The sequence below is a fragment of the Dromaius novaehollandiae genome, chromosome 8 (genome assembly GCF_036370855.1).
Source record: "Dromaius novaehollandiae isolate bDroNov1 chromosome 8, bDroNov1.hap1, whole genome shotgun sequence".
NCBI classification, from domain to species: domain Eukaryota; kingdom Metazoa; phylum Chordata; class Aves; order Casuariiformes; family Dromaiidae; genus Dromaius; species Dromaius novaehollandiae.
Genome location: NC_088105.1, coordinates 5,881,477 through 5,897,397, shown reverse-complemented (window position 1 = coordinate 5,897,397; position 15,921 = coordinate 5,881,477). Strand labels below are relative to the sequence as shown.

The following is a 15,921-nucleotide window of genomic DNA, read 5'->3' as shown; positions in this document are numbered from 1 at the left end:
CAGTGCGTCAAATGAGTAGGTTGAAAAAAAATACAGAGAAGTGATTTATAGACTTCATGGAATATTATGGCTAATTTTAGAAGTGTCCAGAAAATCATAATAAAAACAAGTTTCTTTTTTAAATGCTTCTGCAGGCCAAGAACGGGGTCTCATCCAGGTTCTCAGCGACGTAGCGCTGAGCTTTTCCGTGACGCCCAGAGGGCTGGCTGGCAGCGGCACAGCGGGCTGGGCAGCATCCCAGCCTTCTTTCCTAGCCTGCTGCAGGGAGCCAAGGAAAACACCCAAACCCTTAGGACAGGTATACAAACACATCCCCAGGCCTTTCCCTGGGCTGAACTGTAGAAAATTCATGCTTTTGTAGTTCTTTCTCCTTTATATCAAGACCAGGCAGAAAGAGGATGGAGAAAGTAGGAAGAAAATCATATGAGCAGAGCCATAGCAGGAAACGTTGGCCGTTGGGATACCTTCCCAATCCCATTTGTTGCCAAAATATAGCCAACTCCTCTATCACCCCCCTCCCAAACTCCTTGCAGCCACTATCCTCAGACTTCCCTGCTGCCTCCCTTTTGGCAAGGTGTGGACATACTTGGCTTTCTTTACTAATTACGCCAGGGCTAGATTTAACCTGTCTTTCGCTTAATTATCCTGAATCAGCACAGCAAGGCATTGGATTTGGCAAGGACACTGCAGAAATGGCAGCGCTGGTTAACCCAGGCAGCTTCAGCCCTCTCCTTCTTGCTCCCCAAATCAGTGGTCTGAAATCTCATTCTAAAAATCTCTTTTTTTGTGTAATACCCCACACCCGTATAAAAAATCTTAAGCCATTTACAAGAATGAACAAGACAAGGAGCAAAGGTACATTAAATAAGGTAAACAGCCAGAAGACAAGAAAAGAGGGATAGAGATTTTATGGGTTTAATTCTCATTCTGAAAGGTTACATTCAGCATTTATTTATGCATTTCCTTATTTAAAGTTCCATTTATTATTATTTCTGTTTTTGATTTTTTCAGTCGTTTGTTTACGGGGCATTGCAGCGTCCCCAAATTATTTGAAACGTAGAAACCATATAGCCATTTTTACAATTCCCATTCATTTTCATTATTCTTTCGCCTCGTGAGGAAGGTTAGTAAGCAATGGCAAAATTGTGGCCTCCCTTTTTGTTCATGCAACTTCATTCTTCACTCGGATGGTACAAGAGGCCTGTAGGCATTACCACTGTTTTTTCATGGAAGTGACAGGACTTGGTGGGTTTAGGTGTGTCGAGAAGCAGAATGGAAAACAATTAGCACTAAATGACTTATTTTTGACTTCTTTTCTCAAGACAAATCACATGAAACCACTGATTCAGGAAGAGGTGAGCCTAAGGGTCACAGCACTGGGAGCCTGCCCCTGGGCTGGTTCACTTGCCTCTTGCTTGAAAATACACCTAATGCCAGTGGTTTGGGCTAAAGTAAATAGAGTCCACGTTCTGACTATAATACAGCAATAATTAAGGATCTACTCTAAAACTTATTTTTTCCCTCAAATCTATATATTTGTGTTATGTATTTTACTTTCCCAAGAGCCCAGCCTTTTTCTGCCAACAGCTTTGCTCTGGTGTTCTCAGCTTCTGCATGCAAAATGCATTGCAAAAAGCAACATAGAAACTCCTAGTCCCAATATACAACAAAGAAAGGGCAAAACCAATAAAAATCATCCAAACTCCAACCTTCGGTGGATGGCACTTCCAATCTGGGGTCAAAGGGAGGTGCTTATACATGTTCTTTTATAGCTGTACAAATCTTACTTAGCAAAGGTTGTAATTTAGAAGAAAAATTTGAGTAGCTGATAAGTGAAATTAGAGATTATGTAAGAAAGGCTCAACTTCCTGACAGATTTTCAGATCAAGTGCCAGGATTTCATTTCTGGGTAACTCATTTTAATAACAAAGCTGACTACAGAGAAAACTAATGGTCCAAATGCACAAATTCTGGCTCGATCCCCCTGTTACTGAAATCGCTGATAATTTTGCAATTTCCTTCTGCGACAGGAAGAAGACTGCAATGACAGAAACAAAATTGGAAAGGGAATGTCACTTATTTAATTATCTTCCAAACACAGAAGCGTGATTAAATTCAGTCCCAGATCACAGCGTGTCTGAAGGCATGCAATAAAAGATAAACCAAAAATGGGATAGTGAAAAGTAAGCCATAAATGCAAAGCCAATGCTAAAATGCCGGCATAGTCCGGAAGTGATTGCGGGTGAGCAAAAACCGTCATAACCATACTTTTTTCTGTAAGTGCTAGACTCACAGTCCATAAAGAACATTAACTCACAGAGCAAAATACCATGGAAAAAAAGTTATTTAATAACCAAAATCCCGTAAGAACAAGTAACAAAATATGTGTAAAACCATCTGACATGAATCAGGCAGGCTATTCTCAAGTGCCTTGTTTTCAGAGATTATCACAGAGCAGGTTTCCCCGGGCAGCAGGGTTTTCAGTTCCCAGAAATAAACTATAACATTTGGCATTAATGAGACAAATGCCTACAGTTTTCAGTCAGTTAAAACCCATAACCATGGTGATAACGACGCGATTATAAGTGCACTGAGAACATACCTCCTAGCTCTTTAGCAGGGCTCAGTTCCTGTGATATCAGTGGGTAGTATTTCCCTAGGAAACAGTGTGCTTTTCTTGTCCGTGATAATTAAGCCTATAGAAGGCTTTCCTAATGAAAGGGAAATATATTTCCACAGAGATTTTGTTCCTGGTGTGCCTTTGCAAATGCACATAGCTAATATCCCTAACTACATGTCCATGCAGGTGGTGTGCCGTCTTGCATAAAGGACTGTCCTCTTCGGGAAGACTCTTTAAAATGTATATTTGGCTTCTAAGAAAGATAACTGTGCCAACACAAAGGAAAATGAGACAATGCTAGTCATTTCAAAACAGACAGCCACATTCAGATTTGTATAACCCTGCTTAATATTTTAAACATTCAAATAATGCTTTAGCAGCAACCTCATCGTACATACGTGATGCTACTCATGGAGAGAGATCTCCTCAGAACAACTGGTGCAGATAGAAGAATGAGCAAAAGTATGGAAGGAGAAGAAATCTGAGGTGAACAGTTTCTAGCAAAAAATAAAACTTGAGTGCTTTGATATTTTGGGTGAATGTCTGGGGAAGATGGAAAAACGCTACTTCTTATGCAAGGAAGCTAATTAATGGTTAGGCAAGACCAGATCCTGCTGTTATCATTTACACTCAATAAACCCTTTCCACCATAAATCATTCAATGGAACTAGTAACATAGTGAGGGTGATTGGAAGGGACTAATGTAATCTGAAGTCCTCTTGTGTAATTGCAGAATAATAGTGACCAGGGCTAAAAGTGACCCAGGACACAGTGGTATCCATTCTCCACCAGTGCTGCCCTGGGGCACGGATCATTTTGTGGTGGTAGGAAAAGCTCTATGAGAGGTGTATGAGACCTATGGATGGGCTGCAAAACCATGCCTATGTGTAGCCTCGATACTGAAAAATAGGGGCACAAAGGGCTGCCTGGGCTTATGTGGCTGGATGTCCTCACAGCACATGTTTTTCATCCTCCATTTCTCCGTAGGATTCTCCTGTACACCTCTCCTATCACCCTCACCTTCAGGACTTCAAGCCTGCTTCCCCACACATTGTCATGCCTGCACATGCTGCAGTCCATGCTTATTTCACCTAAAAAACCCAAGTAGATCAAATGAGCAGGAACTAAATGTACTTTTTATTTAGAAGTGGCTCCCCTGCCGACTTTCCTTTTTTATCCAAGCTCTACAGCTTTTCTCAAAAGCGCTGTCTTTGAGCACCTTTCTTTGTAACGCTGCTCCACTGCCCTTCTTGTGTCATTGAGGATATTAAAAGACTTGCACTAATTAGTGCATCATTAAAGTAAAGTAAACCTTCTTAATGTTCCAAACACTGTTGCTTGTCATGGCACCAGCTAGATGAATATTTCTGAAGGGACAGAGATAAAACCAACAGCACTCAATGTCAGGGGCTGGATCAATGTTTTAACAATTTTTTTTTGGTGATTGCCATCATTTTAAAGAAATACCTCATAGGCATGTAACACTTTCTAGCAGCAGTGTTGATACAATAGGACTGACTTCTTAATTTGTAGAGTCCGCTAAATCAGGAGAAACAGAATCACTCCCATCATATTTTCCTATTGTCTGTGGTTATAAGGTGTAACAGAAAGAGCAAACTTGATAGCTTTGCAAATGAAATAAAGTGCAAAATTCCCATTAACTTCAGTAAAAGTGGAATAAGAACATTTTTTAAAGCTTTTGAGCAAGGAGATGACTTTTGGTTCTATTTGAACGCGACAACAAAGCTTCCCCAGAGATCTGTGTAGTCCCTCCCTTCCCCATACTTTCTTTCTTCACTCTCAGGAATAAGCTCTGAGCTAGATGACTGCATTACAACACCAGTGAAATTGGAAGGTATTATTACCACATTAGGCATTGCCTGCCTAGGAAATCAAAATATTTTAGGAACTGGAAAGGAATTCAGACTACCTTAATTCTACTCTGTTGTTACATTCTTAAAAGAAGATTTACCCCAGTCAAAATCAATGGGCAGGTTCCCCAGAACGCAGTCTATTGGAAAAGAGCAGGGCCTCTACTATCCTTATATGCAGAAATAAAGGCTTGAATCCGCTTTCTAAAGGGAATGAGGGCAGGCATTCTCCCTGAAGGAACAAGCTATCTCTCTTAACTAGCCTTGAGCAACGTGTGAAAGCAAAGTTCTCTTATGGAGGAATAATGGACTTCTTAGCGAAGAAGTAATAAAAGCTGAGTATTTTGTTTCAGTTTATATTTAGATACTTCTGCTTGCCTGGTCTTAGTCACTTAAATGAATACTAATATTACTTTTTCACAACTTTTATTGCCTAAAGAGACAGCTGAGCAGCTAACAATAAATGAAACCTATATATTTTGGTTAAAAGATAAAATTAGAAACAAAGAGGACAGCACAGATACAAATTAAAATAATATTTCATGTGCATAAAAAATTCAGGGTATCTGCAGAAAGCAAAAGCAAAGAAGCCCACTAAAGCAAAGCCCCTTTACCAGCCCTCCATCCTTTTCCATGCGTAATTCCATTACCATATAATGGGGAAATAGCTACAAAGAAATCTTAGGGCACATTTAGCTCAACTACAAAATCCCAGCTCTTCACAGTCCCCATGTAAGGATTTCCCAAGAATATTCAATTCGATACAAGATTTATATCTCCATGGCTCGGTTTTAAACATGAGGTCCTTTGCTACTGGGATTTTTCACTATTTCCCCCTTAGTTGCGAGAAGACAGCACAATTCGGCCATATATAAGAATCATAGCTAATGTTAGTCACAGTAATACTGTAGCTGGATGGAAAATCATTTTCTGAGGTTGGGAAAGTGTGAAAAAGAAAGTCCTTCCTGAATCAGAATGCAAAGTCAAAATCTTCCTTTTTCTTTGTGAAAAACAGCAGGAAAAAGGAGGTCTAAATGAATATAAGCACTGTTTTTGGTTAATTTGGAAGCATTTTGCCTTGACTGCTTATTTTTTAAAAAATATAAATATATTGCATTTTCAGAGGAATAAAAGAAAGGTGTTAGAAACATTTATATTAGGTTACTTGATAAAAAGCTCATCTGTACACACATGGAGGAGCACAGGGAACAATTCCCACTCCTAACAATTTAAGTACTAAAGGTTAACATTAGGACTTAAAAAAGAAATATCATAAAAAGGATTAAAAGCATTTAAGCTCAAAAAAAAAAAAAAAAAAATCAAAGTGATAGGAGCAGAAGTTAATTAGGATTTGGATTTTCCAGGGAGAACCTATCTATGATTAAACCTTTCTCTGTGAGTCTAAAACTTAGCTGCGAACCTTTCTGTATTGTCTCGGAAAATTTACCAGTTGGAGCTGTTTCCATATCTTGTACTTCCTCCCCTGGAAGTCATCTAAAGTACTGTTTCATTTATGCTGTACATATCATTAAATTCCCAATGCACCCTGGGTTGTTTTGGGGGAATTACTTTTAGGTTGCATCCTAATCGCTTCCTGCCCATTTTATCCCATCTTGTAGAAGATTAACACCTTTGCCCTTTCTGTCTCGTCAGTACTGCCAGCTCTCATTTTACATTTTTTCAAAACTCTCATTTTTTTGTGTTACCATTTTTAGACATTCTCCTGCATATTTGAAGACCTAATCACAGAGTTAACAATGGCAACTGATCTATAATTTTATCGTTAAATCTCTATCAGACATTCAAACCAAACAGAGATGCTTGGCTAAATTTGTCATAGGAAACAAAAACAACTTTGTACTGAAGCTTTAATCTTCTCTTCGTAGTAGCGTGCGCAGATGCCTGCCCAGTGCTAGATGAATAGTTTATGTATATTGCTTTATAACTGCTTGTTTATACTGCTCCATTCATATTGTGTAGTTTCATCCACGGCAAAAGCAAATCTTCAGCCTTTAATCCCCGTGAATTTATAAAAAGATGCAGGAAGAACACTTGAGACTGGAATACTATTTTAAATCATGCTGCAGTAAAGATATACGTCATGCACCATGCCTAGCTCCAGATTATACAATTATTACACCAAATAGGCCAATGGGATTGGGAAACTTGTCACAAGAGACCCAGGACTCAGAAATCAAATCTCTGGCATTTATCTTTTAAACAAAATGTGTGTATTGCTTGTCAAATATTATCTGGCAGGAAAAAATAGCTACGAATATTTATTCTCAGTAGTACTTAAAAGTACGATCAAGGATCAATACTTGAATTAGCTACAGACTAGTGAAACACAAAGGTCTCAGTGTTTAATCTCAAGAAACAGTGCTGAAGGTGTTTTGAAGCCTGCAAAAGTTTGCTAGTGGTTTCTAAATCCTTTAAGTGAGCTAAAGGACCAATGTCTACCAGCAAAACCGATGTAAGCGCTCAGAAACCCGTCTCTCATTGTGAGACTCAGTGTGCTGGGTGCTTACTTTGATAAATGAGATTTTCTACCACCTAAGCGATTTTGAGGCTTTTACTTTTAAAATCGGCTAGTGAGATTCACACAAGATGTAGGAAATCTCAGCAGCGTTCTGGCTCACTACTATGCAGGATACTCCTGAGTTATTTTTTGGATGAACATTATGGAAACATTTCAGGGTCTATGTGCAATAGTTTCAGCTGCAGTGGTTGGAAAAGAATAAAATTTGGCCTCACTTGCTATGCTTAAATCTTCATATGGAAATTGCCCGTAGTGAGGACCTTTTCCCACAGTATTCCTATTCCTGTTTTTTTATTTCAGCTGCCAACCCTCGGGCAGAAACACCCGCATTGACGGGGTTGTTTCAGACCGAAGAAGCAGTTGGGGAAGCAGCGAGGAAGAGCTCCTGGGAAAGGAGGAGGTTTATTTGGGACCTCCACACGCTATGTTAGGTCAGCTTGCTGCAAGCCCGAGGGGAAGGTAAGTACACTGAACCGCTCTCTTCCCTGAGGCTAAATTTGATTAAGACACAAAGATTCATGCAGCTCTAGCTAGGACTCTCTGCTATGAACCAAACAATATTTTTTCAGTCATTTGTTGTATATATAATTAAAAATGACTTTTCAGATTTTTTTTACAGAGAACTAACTGCTGCGATAATGAGCACCATTCTAGATTAAAAAAAATATTGGGAATGGCAAGGCAAAGGAGAGAAACAAACTTGTAAGGGAAAAACCATATAAAAGAAAAGTGGTTAATTAAACAAACCAACCATGAAGTCTGCAAAAACAAAATAGTTTCTAAAAGTCGAATAAATTCTCCTTTTTTCCCCCCCTCTTGGAGACCTAATGTATTCCAGCTAATTGTATCACCTTTCTGCTATGGCTCAGAAAGGAGGAGGACCAAACTCAGGTTTGCCAGTTAGCCAAAATTTATGGGAAATGAGAGTTGGTAGTTGCGTTCTGTACAAGGTCTGATCTTCCCGATTTAGTCCGTCAGGCAGCAAAGGAAAGCTATACCCAAATACCCAAAGGTTAAGCGAAGAATCTTGTAGCGTGATAAAGCCTTAGATGTTCTTGGTTATGCCCAACCTGAAGTATAGAGACTTTTGATGTCAAACACTCACTAGTCCGTAGACCGTAGAAATTATCTTTAGTGAATGAGGACCAGATAGGAATTAGATAACCCGTTGTATTTTTCACTCTACTCCTCGAAGTTTTAATGAACAAAACACACACAAAAAAATGTTGTAGAGGAAAAGTGAGCAAATCTGCTTGTCCAAAACTGCACATCACATCAGGAGGTAAGAAGGAAACTTTAAATCAGTTTAGTGCTTTACTCTAAAGGATACAAGTAAAACTGGATTCATAACTTTGCTAAGTTTGACTAAATAAGCAGAATACTCATAACTGTAAATATATCAAATGCTACTGAAGTACCTTTGTAAACTTAGAGTAATGAAGGACTGTTACAAAGCAGAAACATGAAGAATTCAAACAAAAAAACCTTCTTGAGAACTAGGAATTACAGCTTGATGGAAAATGCCCAGGGACTTCCCCAAATCCTTTATTTTCAGCAAGGGAGGCCAGATCCACCATGTGGGTTTCCATTTTATTTGCAGATGAAAATCTCTCTGACACATGGCTATAAGACTGTTTCATTAAACTCGATTGCCAGACCTTAACTTATTCATTATCTATAACGGTTCATGAATGAACAAGCCAGCTACTCTTTAAAAAGTTTTGGCTAACAGCTGAGTGATTCTGGACATCCTCATTTCATGAACTAGAGAAAAAAAAAATTACTATGCAGAAGACTGCTCTTAGAATTAGGTTGAAGGGGCAATGTTATCTAGACAGAGTGCTATGCTTAGCTGGGAAACCTTTCGAAGCACCCTGATTTGTGGCAGTAAAAAGTCCTGTCAAATAGGCTTATGAAGGCCTGTTCACTAGGCCATACATGAATCTGTCATATTATGGATCTTTATATTAAGGTGTTTTTTTTTCAAAAAATATATAGAATAGAGAGTCTTGTCCAAACGCTTGCTTTAATCATTTCTTTCTGGACCTGACATAAGACAACATCTAGGGCAAAGAATGATGTATCATAAAGAAAAGTGCATTTCTTCTAACAAAAAATAGAAAAAGAGAGTGCTAGAGGGTTCCTACTAGCATGAGGATCTGGGAAGAAGGGAAGTTTGAAAAAAAGGGAGAAACAAGTGAAAAAGACTGATGTTTATAATCAGTACTGTGGAGTCCTAGGGAAGTGGACTGTGGTCTGTTCAGAATTGAAGGGAACTCTACTACTTGCAGAGCTTGATTTTGCCACCTTTGCGTAGGTGACCACCTAACTGAAATCCGAACATTTCTGGAGATAGATAATTACCTAGCTCGTTTCAAAATACGTTTGGTGAAAAGCCTTTGACACGAGTATTTGCTAATTTTTGATATACAGGACTCGCCCATTTACATGTCTGCACAAAATCCGTGTATTCATCATTGGAGATTTCTTCTAGACAGTTTTTATCTATTAGACCCTCTGGCTTGCTGGTAGAACATAATTCTCCTTTCTAAGCTATTATTCTGTCATAATAGTATATGACTTTTTTATACTGTACAGTCTCTTCGTTAACTTTCCTTATTGTCTTTTTTTAGCACTGTGAGTGCTGGATGCTGTGGAGTTTAACAGGTGAAATGCCTCGGTCATTCACCTCATGAAAGAACAGCAAAATGCCTTACGTTTCTGTTTCCATCATAAATATATCAAATCGTCTCCACAAGATTATTTTTAATAGATTACCCTTTATGGCCAAACGGAGACATACTGAGCTACCTTTACTGTCATAAAGCAAATCTTACGGAGGGGAGTTGCAAACATGATGGAATTAAACCTCACAGCTTATTATTAGGTAAGTGAATGCTGTAATCACTGCTTTAAATATGGGGGGACTAAGGCACGGAGAACTACGAGTAACTTGTTCAAGGTCATGGAAAGGCTCTTTGGGGTAGTTAGGAGTAGAGCTCAGTATGCTGGACTGTACACTGACATCCCTTCATATCCTACTACAGTGTCTCCGATAGTAAAATATTTATGGAAGGTTAGATGCATATGACAAATTTCCAATTCGTAACATAGTTTTAAATCTGCTGACAAGGTGAAGAGATGCAATAGAGACTTTAGTAAATTGTCCTTTTCTTCTGCAGTGTAACGCAAGAATCATTCTAACGAAAGAGGACAATTTGGGGAAAATATGAGAAGTCTACAGAAAGTCTTTGAAGCCTTTTCTTTTAAACTGATGCTAAAGACGGACTGAGAAAACTTGCATGAAGACAAAAATTTCCTGCAAAGAACTCTAACATCTCATAAACGAGAACTCAGTGTCAAGCACTGACAGGCACTGAGGAAGGACTTCCATGAGCGCTGAAGGAAATCTGGAGCACTTCACTGGGACAGGAATAATCTCTGAGCTTTTCTTTTGGCACTTGGCTTCTCTGGCATGGTTTGCAATGAAGTCAGAAGCTGGGGTTTACGCCATTCCAATTTGCTACCATCAGAAGAATAATGTGGCAAGGACTCAATACGGTGAGGGCCGATTTGTAACTGCAAGTCAAGCAGTAAAAAAAGTTGACTCTAGCAGATGAAGTGTTTGTGTAAAATGAAAAATCATTGCATATGACCATTGACTAGCTGATTTTCTTAACTTGCTCACTTTTTTTTTTTTTTAAGGAAAGCGCTTTAAAGAAACGTGGTAAACTTATATTCAGAAAGAGTCATCTTCCTCAGAGGGTGCGTTAGAGCAGCGCTGGACTCTTCTTTGTAAGGCCTGGTTTGGCGTAAGGAAGGACATCATGGCAAACGTTTGGGGCTTGGGTTGCAGTTAGGAAAGCTTCCTTACCTGATGTCTTTGACCTGAGGGAGAATTTCAGTGAAATCAGTCTTAGCCTTTCACTGAGAGCTACATTATGTCTCCCACTGCACCAGTGACATACTTCACTGCGAAGGTGATTATGTGCATGTGCTTAATACAAAGTCTGTACAGGCGGATGACCAGTTAGACAGCATACAATAACGGACAGCGCAATGAAAAATCTATCTCTGTATTTAGAGTGACTATAAATACCTTGCCTTTTTATTTTACTTTTTTTTCCTGTCACATATTTCCACTTGAAAATTTTCATAGCTGTGTAAAAAGCCATAATGGCAATTGAAATATGAGGATTGTAATATTGTGACAAAAATCCTAACTGTGGAAACAAAAAATGGAATATGAGTACATGAGATGAAGTTGGTGGAATCAAAAATTTTTAGTGTTGACACCCAAAAATCTTACTTCCTTTTCACAATCTGAATTATTTTGAAAGCCTAACTGAAAAATACTTAGCAGGAAAAATATTTTTATTCAATTTGCTTGTTTTATAAGAAACTTCACTCAACTAGGTTTTTTTTTAAGTGCAAGTCAAAACACAAAAGAAAACAAAGCAATCTTGTTCTCTGCATCTTTCCAAATTGAGACTACTTCCTTGCAGAGAAAGTAAACCTATATTAAAAATCAAAATGCATAAGTCCTCTTCTATATCATACAAAATAAAAGCAGATCCACACATTTTACCATTGTACTTTAATTAAGGATATAAATTGCTATGCTTGAGGTAACATAGGGTATTTATTTCTTACAATGATATGCATGACTCAGTATCACTGCGAATGTCATATTTCGAACAGAGAACCAGGTTATGAATAAAATCTACTTAAATAGACCAAAATATGATGGAAGGAAAATTATTAAAGGGCCTTCTAACCATTTTCACTATTATCTGTAACATTTTATCATCACCTTTTCTTATGCATTAAGGCTTTCATGAAAAGTCAAAGGAAAAACATGGAAATCTTTTTCATTTTCAGTTCTCTAGGTAATCCAGGAAAAAATACACTATTTTCCCTTAGAAATCTGCATACTATGTAGGAGATTATATACCAGTAGTATTTAGTGGTATTATTGTAGTTCCTGGAAAATTATGAACTAGTATGACTATGATACTATAGATGCATCTTATTTTTTCTATTGCTATTATTTTACTTTTTCAGAGGAAAAATACTGCATTTACCCCCAAGGCATATGAAATGTCTCAACCATTCCCTGTGAAAGGGAGGAGAATAATGAAGAGTAGCTTGATAAATTAGGAAGATGACGGTTGAAGTGGAATGGAGAAAGCCTTGATATCAGTGGTATCAATATGTGTACAGAGAAACTCCATTGAGTTCAGCGGGGCTTATTCCTTGTATAAGGTCAGGATCTCAGCCTGCAAGATGAGGAATACCTTTACTGTCAGATTTTACAAAAGAGTCTGTAGGACAATGATGAAAACGCCATCGTTTCTGACATTTAAGATCTGAAGACACGCTATAGGCATTGCTCAATACTATAGAAAGTGTCCTGGATGAGTAAAGAGATCTTTTCTAACTCCAGCTTCTGCATATTTTGCCCCTATAAGCATTGTTTTATTAGAGCTTGTACTACAGTTTTACAGGCTGCCAGAAATGTAAATCCTGCTGAAGTACTGCATGAGGTCCTCTAGGTAGAGGACTGAGGACAGCAGTGATGTAACTCCCAGAGTTACTTGCTTTTAAAGGATTTAAACATGAAGGATATTTCCAGGAGTGTTTTGTAGCACTAAATTAATAGAATGGAGATTAATTATAATCTATAACAGCAAAACCCATGAAAATGTATGAAGGGTATAATTTCTATATGGAAAGGTAATATAAATACTAAAATGGTTCAACAGGCTGTTATTACTCTCTCAGCTTATTGCTTCCAGCTCTGAGTTTCTGTTACCCTGGGATATCCTTCCCAAGCTGACCTGTGTGTTCATATATGTTCTTGATATGTGTTGTCTCTTATTTCTTAGAATTCAGAGATAGGAAAACGTTCTCCTAATTTTATACTCCTTGCGTGACATGTTCTGACCTGCTCACAGCTTGTAGCTGTCAATTATAGTAGCGGACATTGAGACTGCTGAAGTACACTCTTCTCAGCCCATGCACAAACCACTGCACAGCCAGAATAAGGACTAAATTAAAAGCCACGCAAACAAGAACGCTCCAAACTGGTGCTGAAGTGCTCTGCTCTAGCTGTATTGCCCAATGCGCTCTTTGTGGATCTTTCAATATTAAAGCCTTCCTCCCTTTTCTGTGTTGGTTTACTGGGCTCCGCCTCATAAGGGAAGAAAAATAAAATGGCACATGAAACATTTAAGGAAACTTTCGTATAAATTATTTCTAAGCTTTTGACAATTGTGATGGCAACAGCTGTGTGAAAGATGCTAAGGTCTCTTGTTTACACATGTATATTTTTGGCCTGAATATGGCTTGGATTTGGTTTTTTTGTTTGTTTTCATTCATCCTCCTCCTCTTTTAACTAATCTACATTATCTATCTATCTATCTAAACCCTTCAATTTGCTTTGCTCTATCATGTCTTATGGTCTGTCTTTAGGTTTTTTTTCTTTTTTTTAAGAATGCAGAATATTTATCTAACCTCTTTCCAAACTGTGTATCCTAGCATCTCTATTATGTGCTATTTTGTAGCTCTGAAAGCATTTCATGCTGTGTTACCAACTAGCTGGAGACGTTATAACTTCTTGCACTCATTACTCCTCTATGCACATTGCTGAAAATATAATGAGGCGGTGCAGTCTATATTAGAGGCTGCTAAAGCGCATCCTTTTACAAGTGTCGTGTTGCAGCTGCTGTGATGTATTGTGTCAATTATGCTGCTGAGCATGCATTCTGCGCGTGTTTAGTATAACGTTACTGCATTAACTTGCTGGTACTTTTTTTTCCCCCTCTCATTCTTTAGAAGAGCAAGGATCAGATTCTCAAAGGAATTATGCTGTTTTACACCAGATCTGACGTCTGCATTAACTTTTAGGAAAGCAGCCCCAGAGTTTCTATTTAATTAGAACCCCACTGTCCAAATGAATTAAGGCTGGTTTTAATTTACATCACCTTAAATTCTTGAATACGATATGGCAACAAATCCCTAACGTTTACATTTGATGCAATCCTAGAATTAGTTAACAGCCCACACATACTAGTCACAATATTTTGTTAAACCTATGATGGATTTGATCCAAGGATCTCCAACTGCCTCCCACCATAAATGTATAAAGCCTCATTCTGCAAGTCAAAATCCAAAAAACTTCCGATTTTTTAATGAGACAAAGGTGAATTCTGTTCTGTTACTGATATTGCAGTGTTGGCACGTGGTCTCTTCAACCAGGCTCGTAGGGCGTAACATCAATGGTTTGATCTCAGCTGTCTAAAGTTGCCTATCCAAAATGTGAGTTTGGATAGGTCTAAGATTACTGAAACACTCTGAGGCACTAGGCCATGTCCAGAATGTAACAGAAGTTAGATGCCTAACAGCATGTCCCAGGTGCTTTGGTAAGATTAGGTAATAATGCAAAATTAAAACTCGAAATCCCTACCTAGCCATATAAACAGCTGAGCTGATTTTGTGAAGCTTCTAACAACGACTGAGATTTTCAAGGCAGCCTGCAAAAGTATTCAATTCCTACTGAAATTTCATGGGAGTTCATTGTATGAACATAAAAGATCTGGGAACACAAATCCCATATATTTCCTGAAAATCTTAATTTTTTACTCCGCCTTTTGACAAATATCAGACTTTAGCATTCTGCAGAGGCAGCCTGATCTTCCAAGTTTGTGAACGACTTGCAGTTTCAGCACAGACCTGAAAAATGCTTGTTCTTGAAGATCCATACTGTGGCTTTCTGTTGAGATGCTCAAGTAACGTGACCACCCTTGCACAATGGGGAAGAAGCAAATATCTCATGAGGGCCAATACCTTCTGCCTTTCAGTTCCCTACTGCATTTAATTAAGCTCGCACTTGCTATTTAATTTCAACGAGCCACAGATATCTGATATGCCAAGTGTCTTTCCAGCTCAGTGTTTCTAAATGTGACTTTACAACTTTCAGCTCTTCCTGGGCACAGACTTCTGAGGATCCCATGTTTCAGTGATTTGCAAGGTTTCTCAGCTATGCAGTCTTAAATCCCATCCGCAAACTGAAGGAGGAAAATGGGAGCAAGAAATGTGCAAGATCTGGACTTCCAGAGCTTCAAAAATTTGTCTGTTTACATAAAACCATGGAAATTATCTACATTTAGAATCTGCCAGGAATCTGACAAAGCACAGGTCTTCTCAGTTTTCAGAATTTCTACTTTTGATTACAGGAATTATCTGAATTCACAGAAAAACACATTCAAACATGAGGTATGAAAGAAAAAAAATGAAGCAAGCAAGCTTTTTCAGAAAAAAACAAAACAAAAGATTGGTCTGGGTTTTGGTCTGAGTTTTGAGCAAGAAGCTAATTTCATTACATTGAAGTTTCCTCGCCAACAGCTCACCATGAGTCATTCATGGGTTAATTATAGATAATCAGATATATTTATCATCATAATACATGTTCTGATATACTATTTGTAATCTAAAGTTTTCAAAGGCAGCAAAAGTGCTTAAATCTCTCATAGCAAAAAAAAAAAAAAAGTCTGTTGGGGAAGAAAAAAAAACAAATTGCACAATAAAATTTAATTGAAATTACAGGACAGATTCTCAAGGATGGTTATTCATTCCCACTCAGATGGAATAAATGGGTTGTAATCTGGCTGTGAATAGCTGGTGGAAAATTCGATTTATGCATCTGTTTTTCTGTTGCCTCCTGTTCTTTTGTTGCGCAGGAGTTGTCCCATAGCTGTTGTAACCTAAGATAATGCTGAGGCTGTATTCACCTGCCCCAGGTCCCTGGAACATTTTCCCTTGAAAGAAGACCTATTCTAGCATGGAAGTGAATATCCTCCAAAACACGACTGCCGTAACGTCTTTACTTT

The 15,921-nt window shown here is 38.3% G+C and overlaps 1 protein-coding gene across 2 annotated transcripts in view; it reads right to left on the bottom strand.

The window, feature by feature from the left end:
- The window catches only part of BRINP3 (BMP/retinoic acid inducible neural specific 3), a 209,590-nt gene that overhangs the window by 61,285 nt on the left and 132,384 nt on the right, over window positions 1-15,921 (bottom strand). The gene's annotated exons all lie outside the window — the stretch shown is intronic.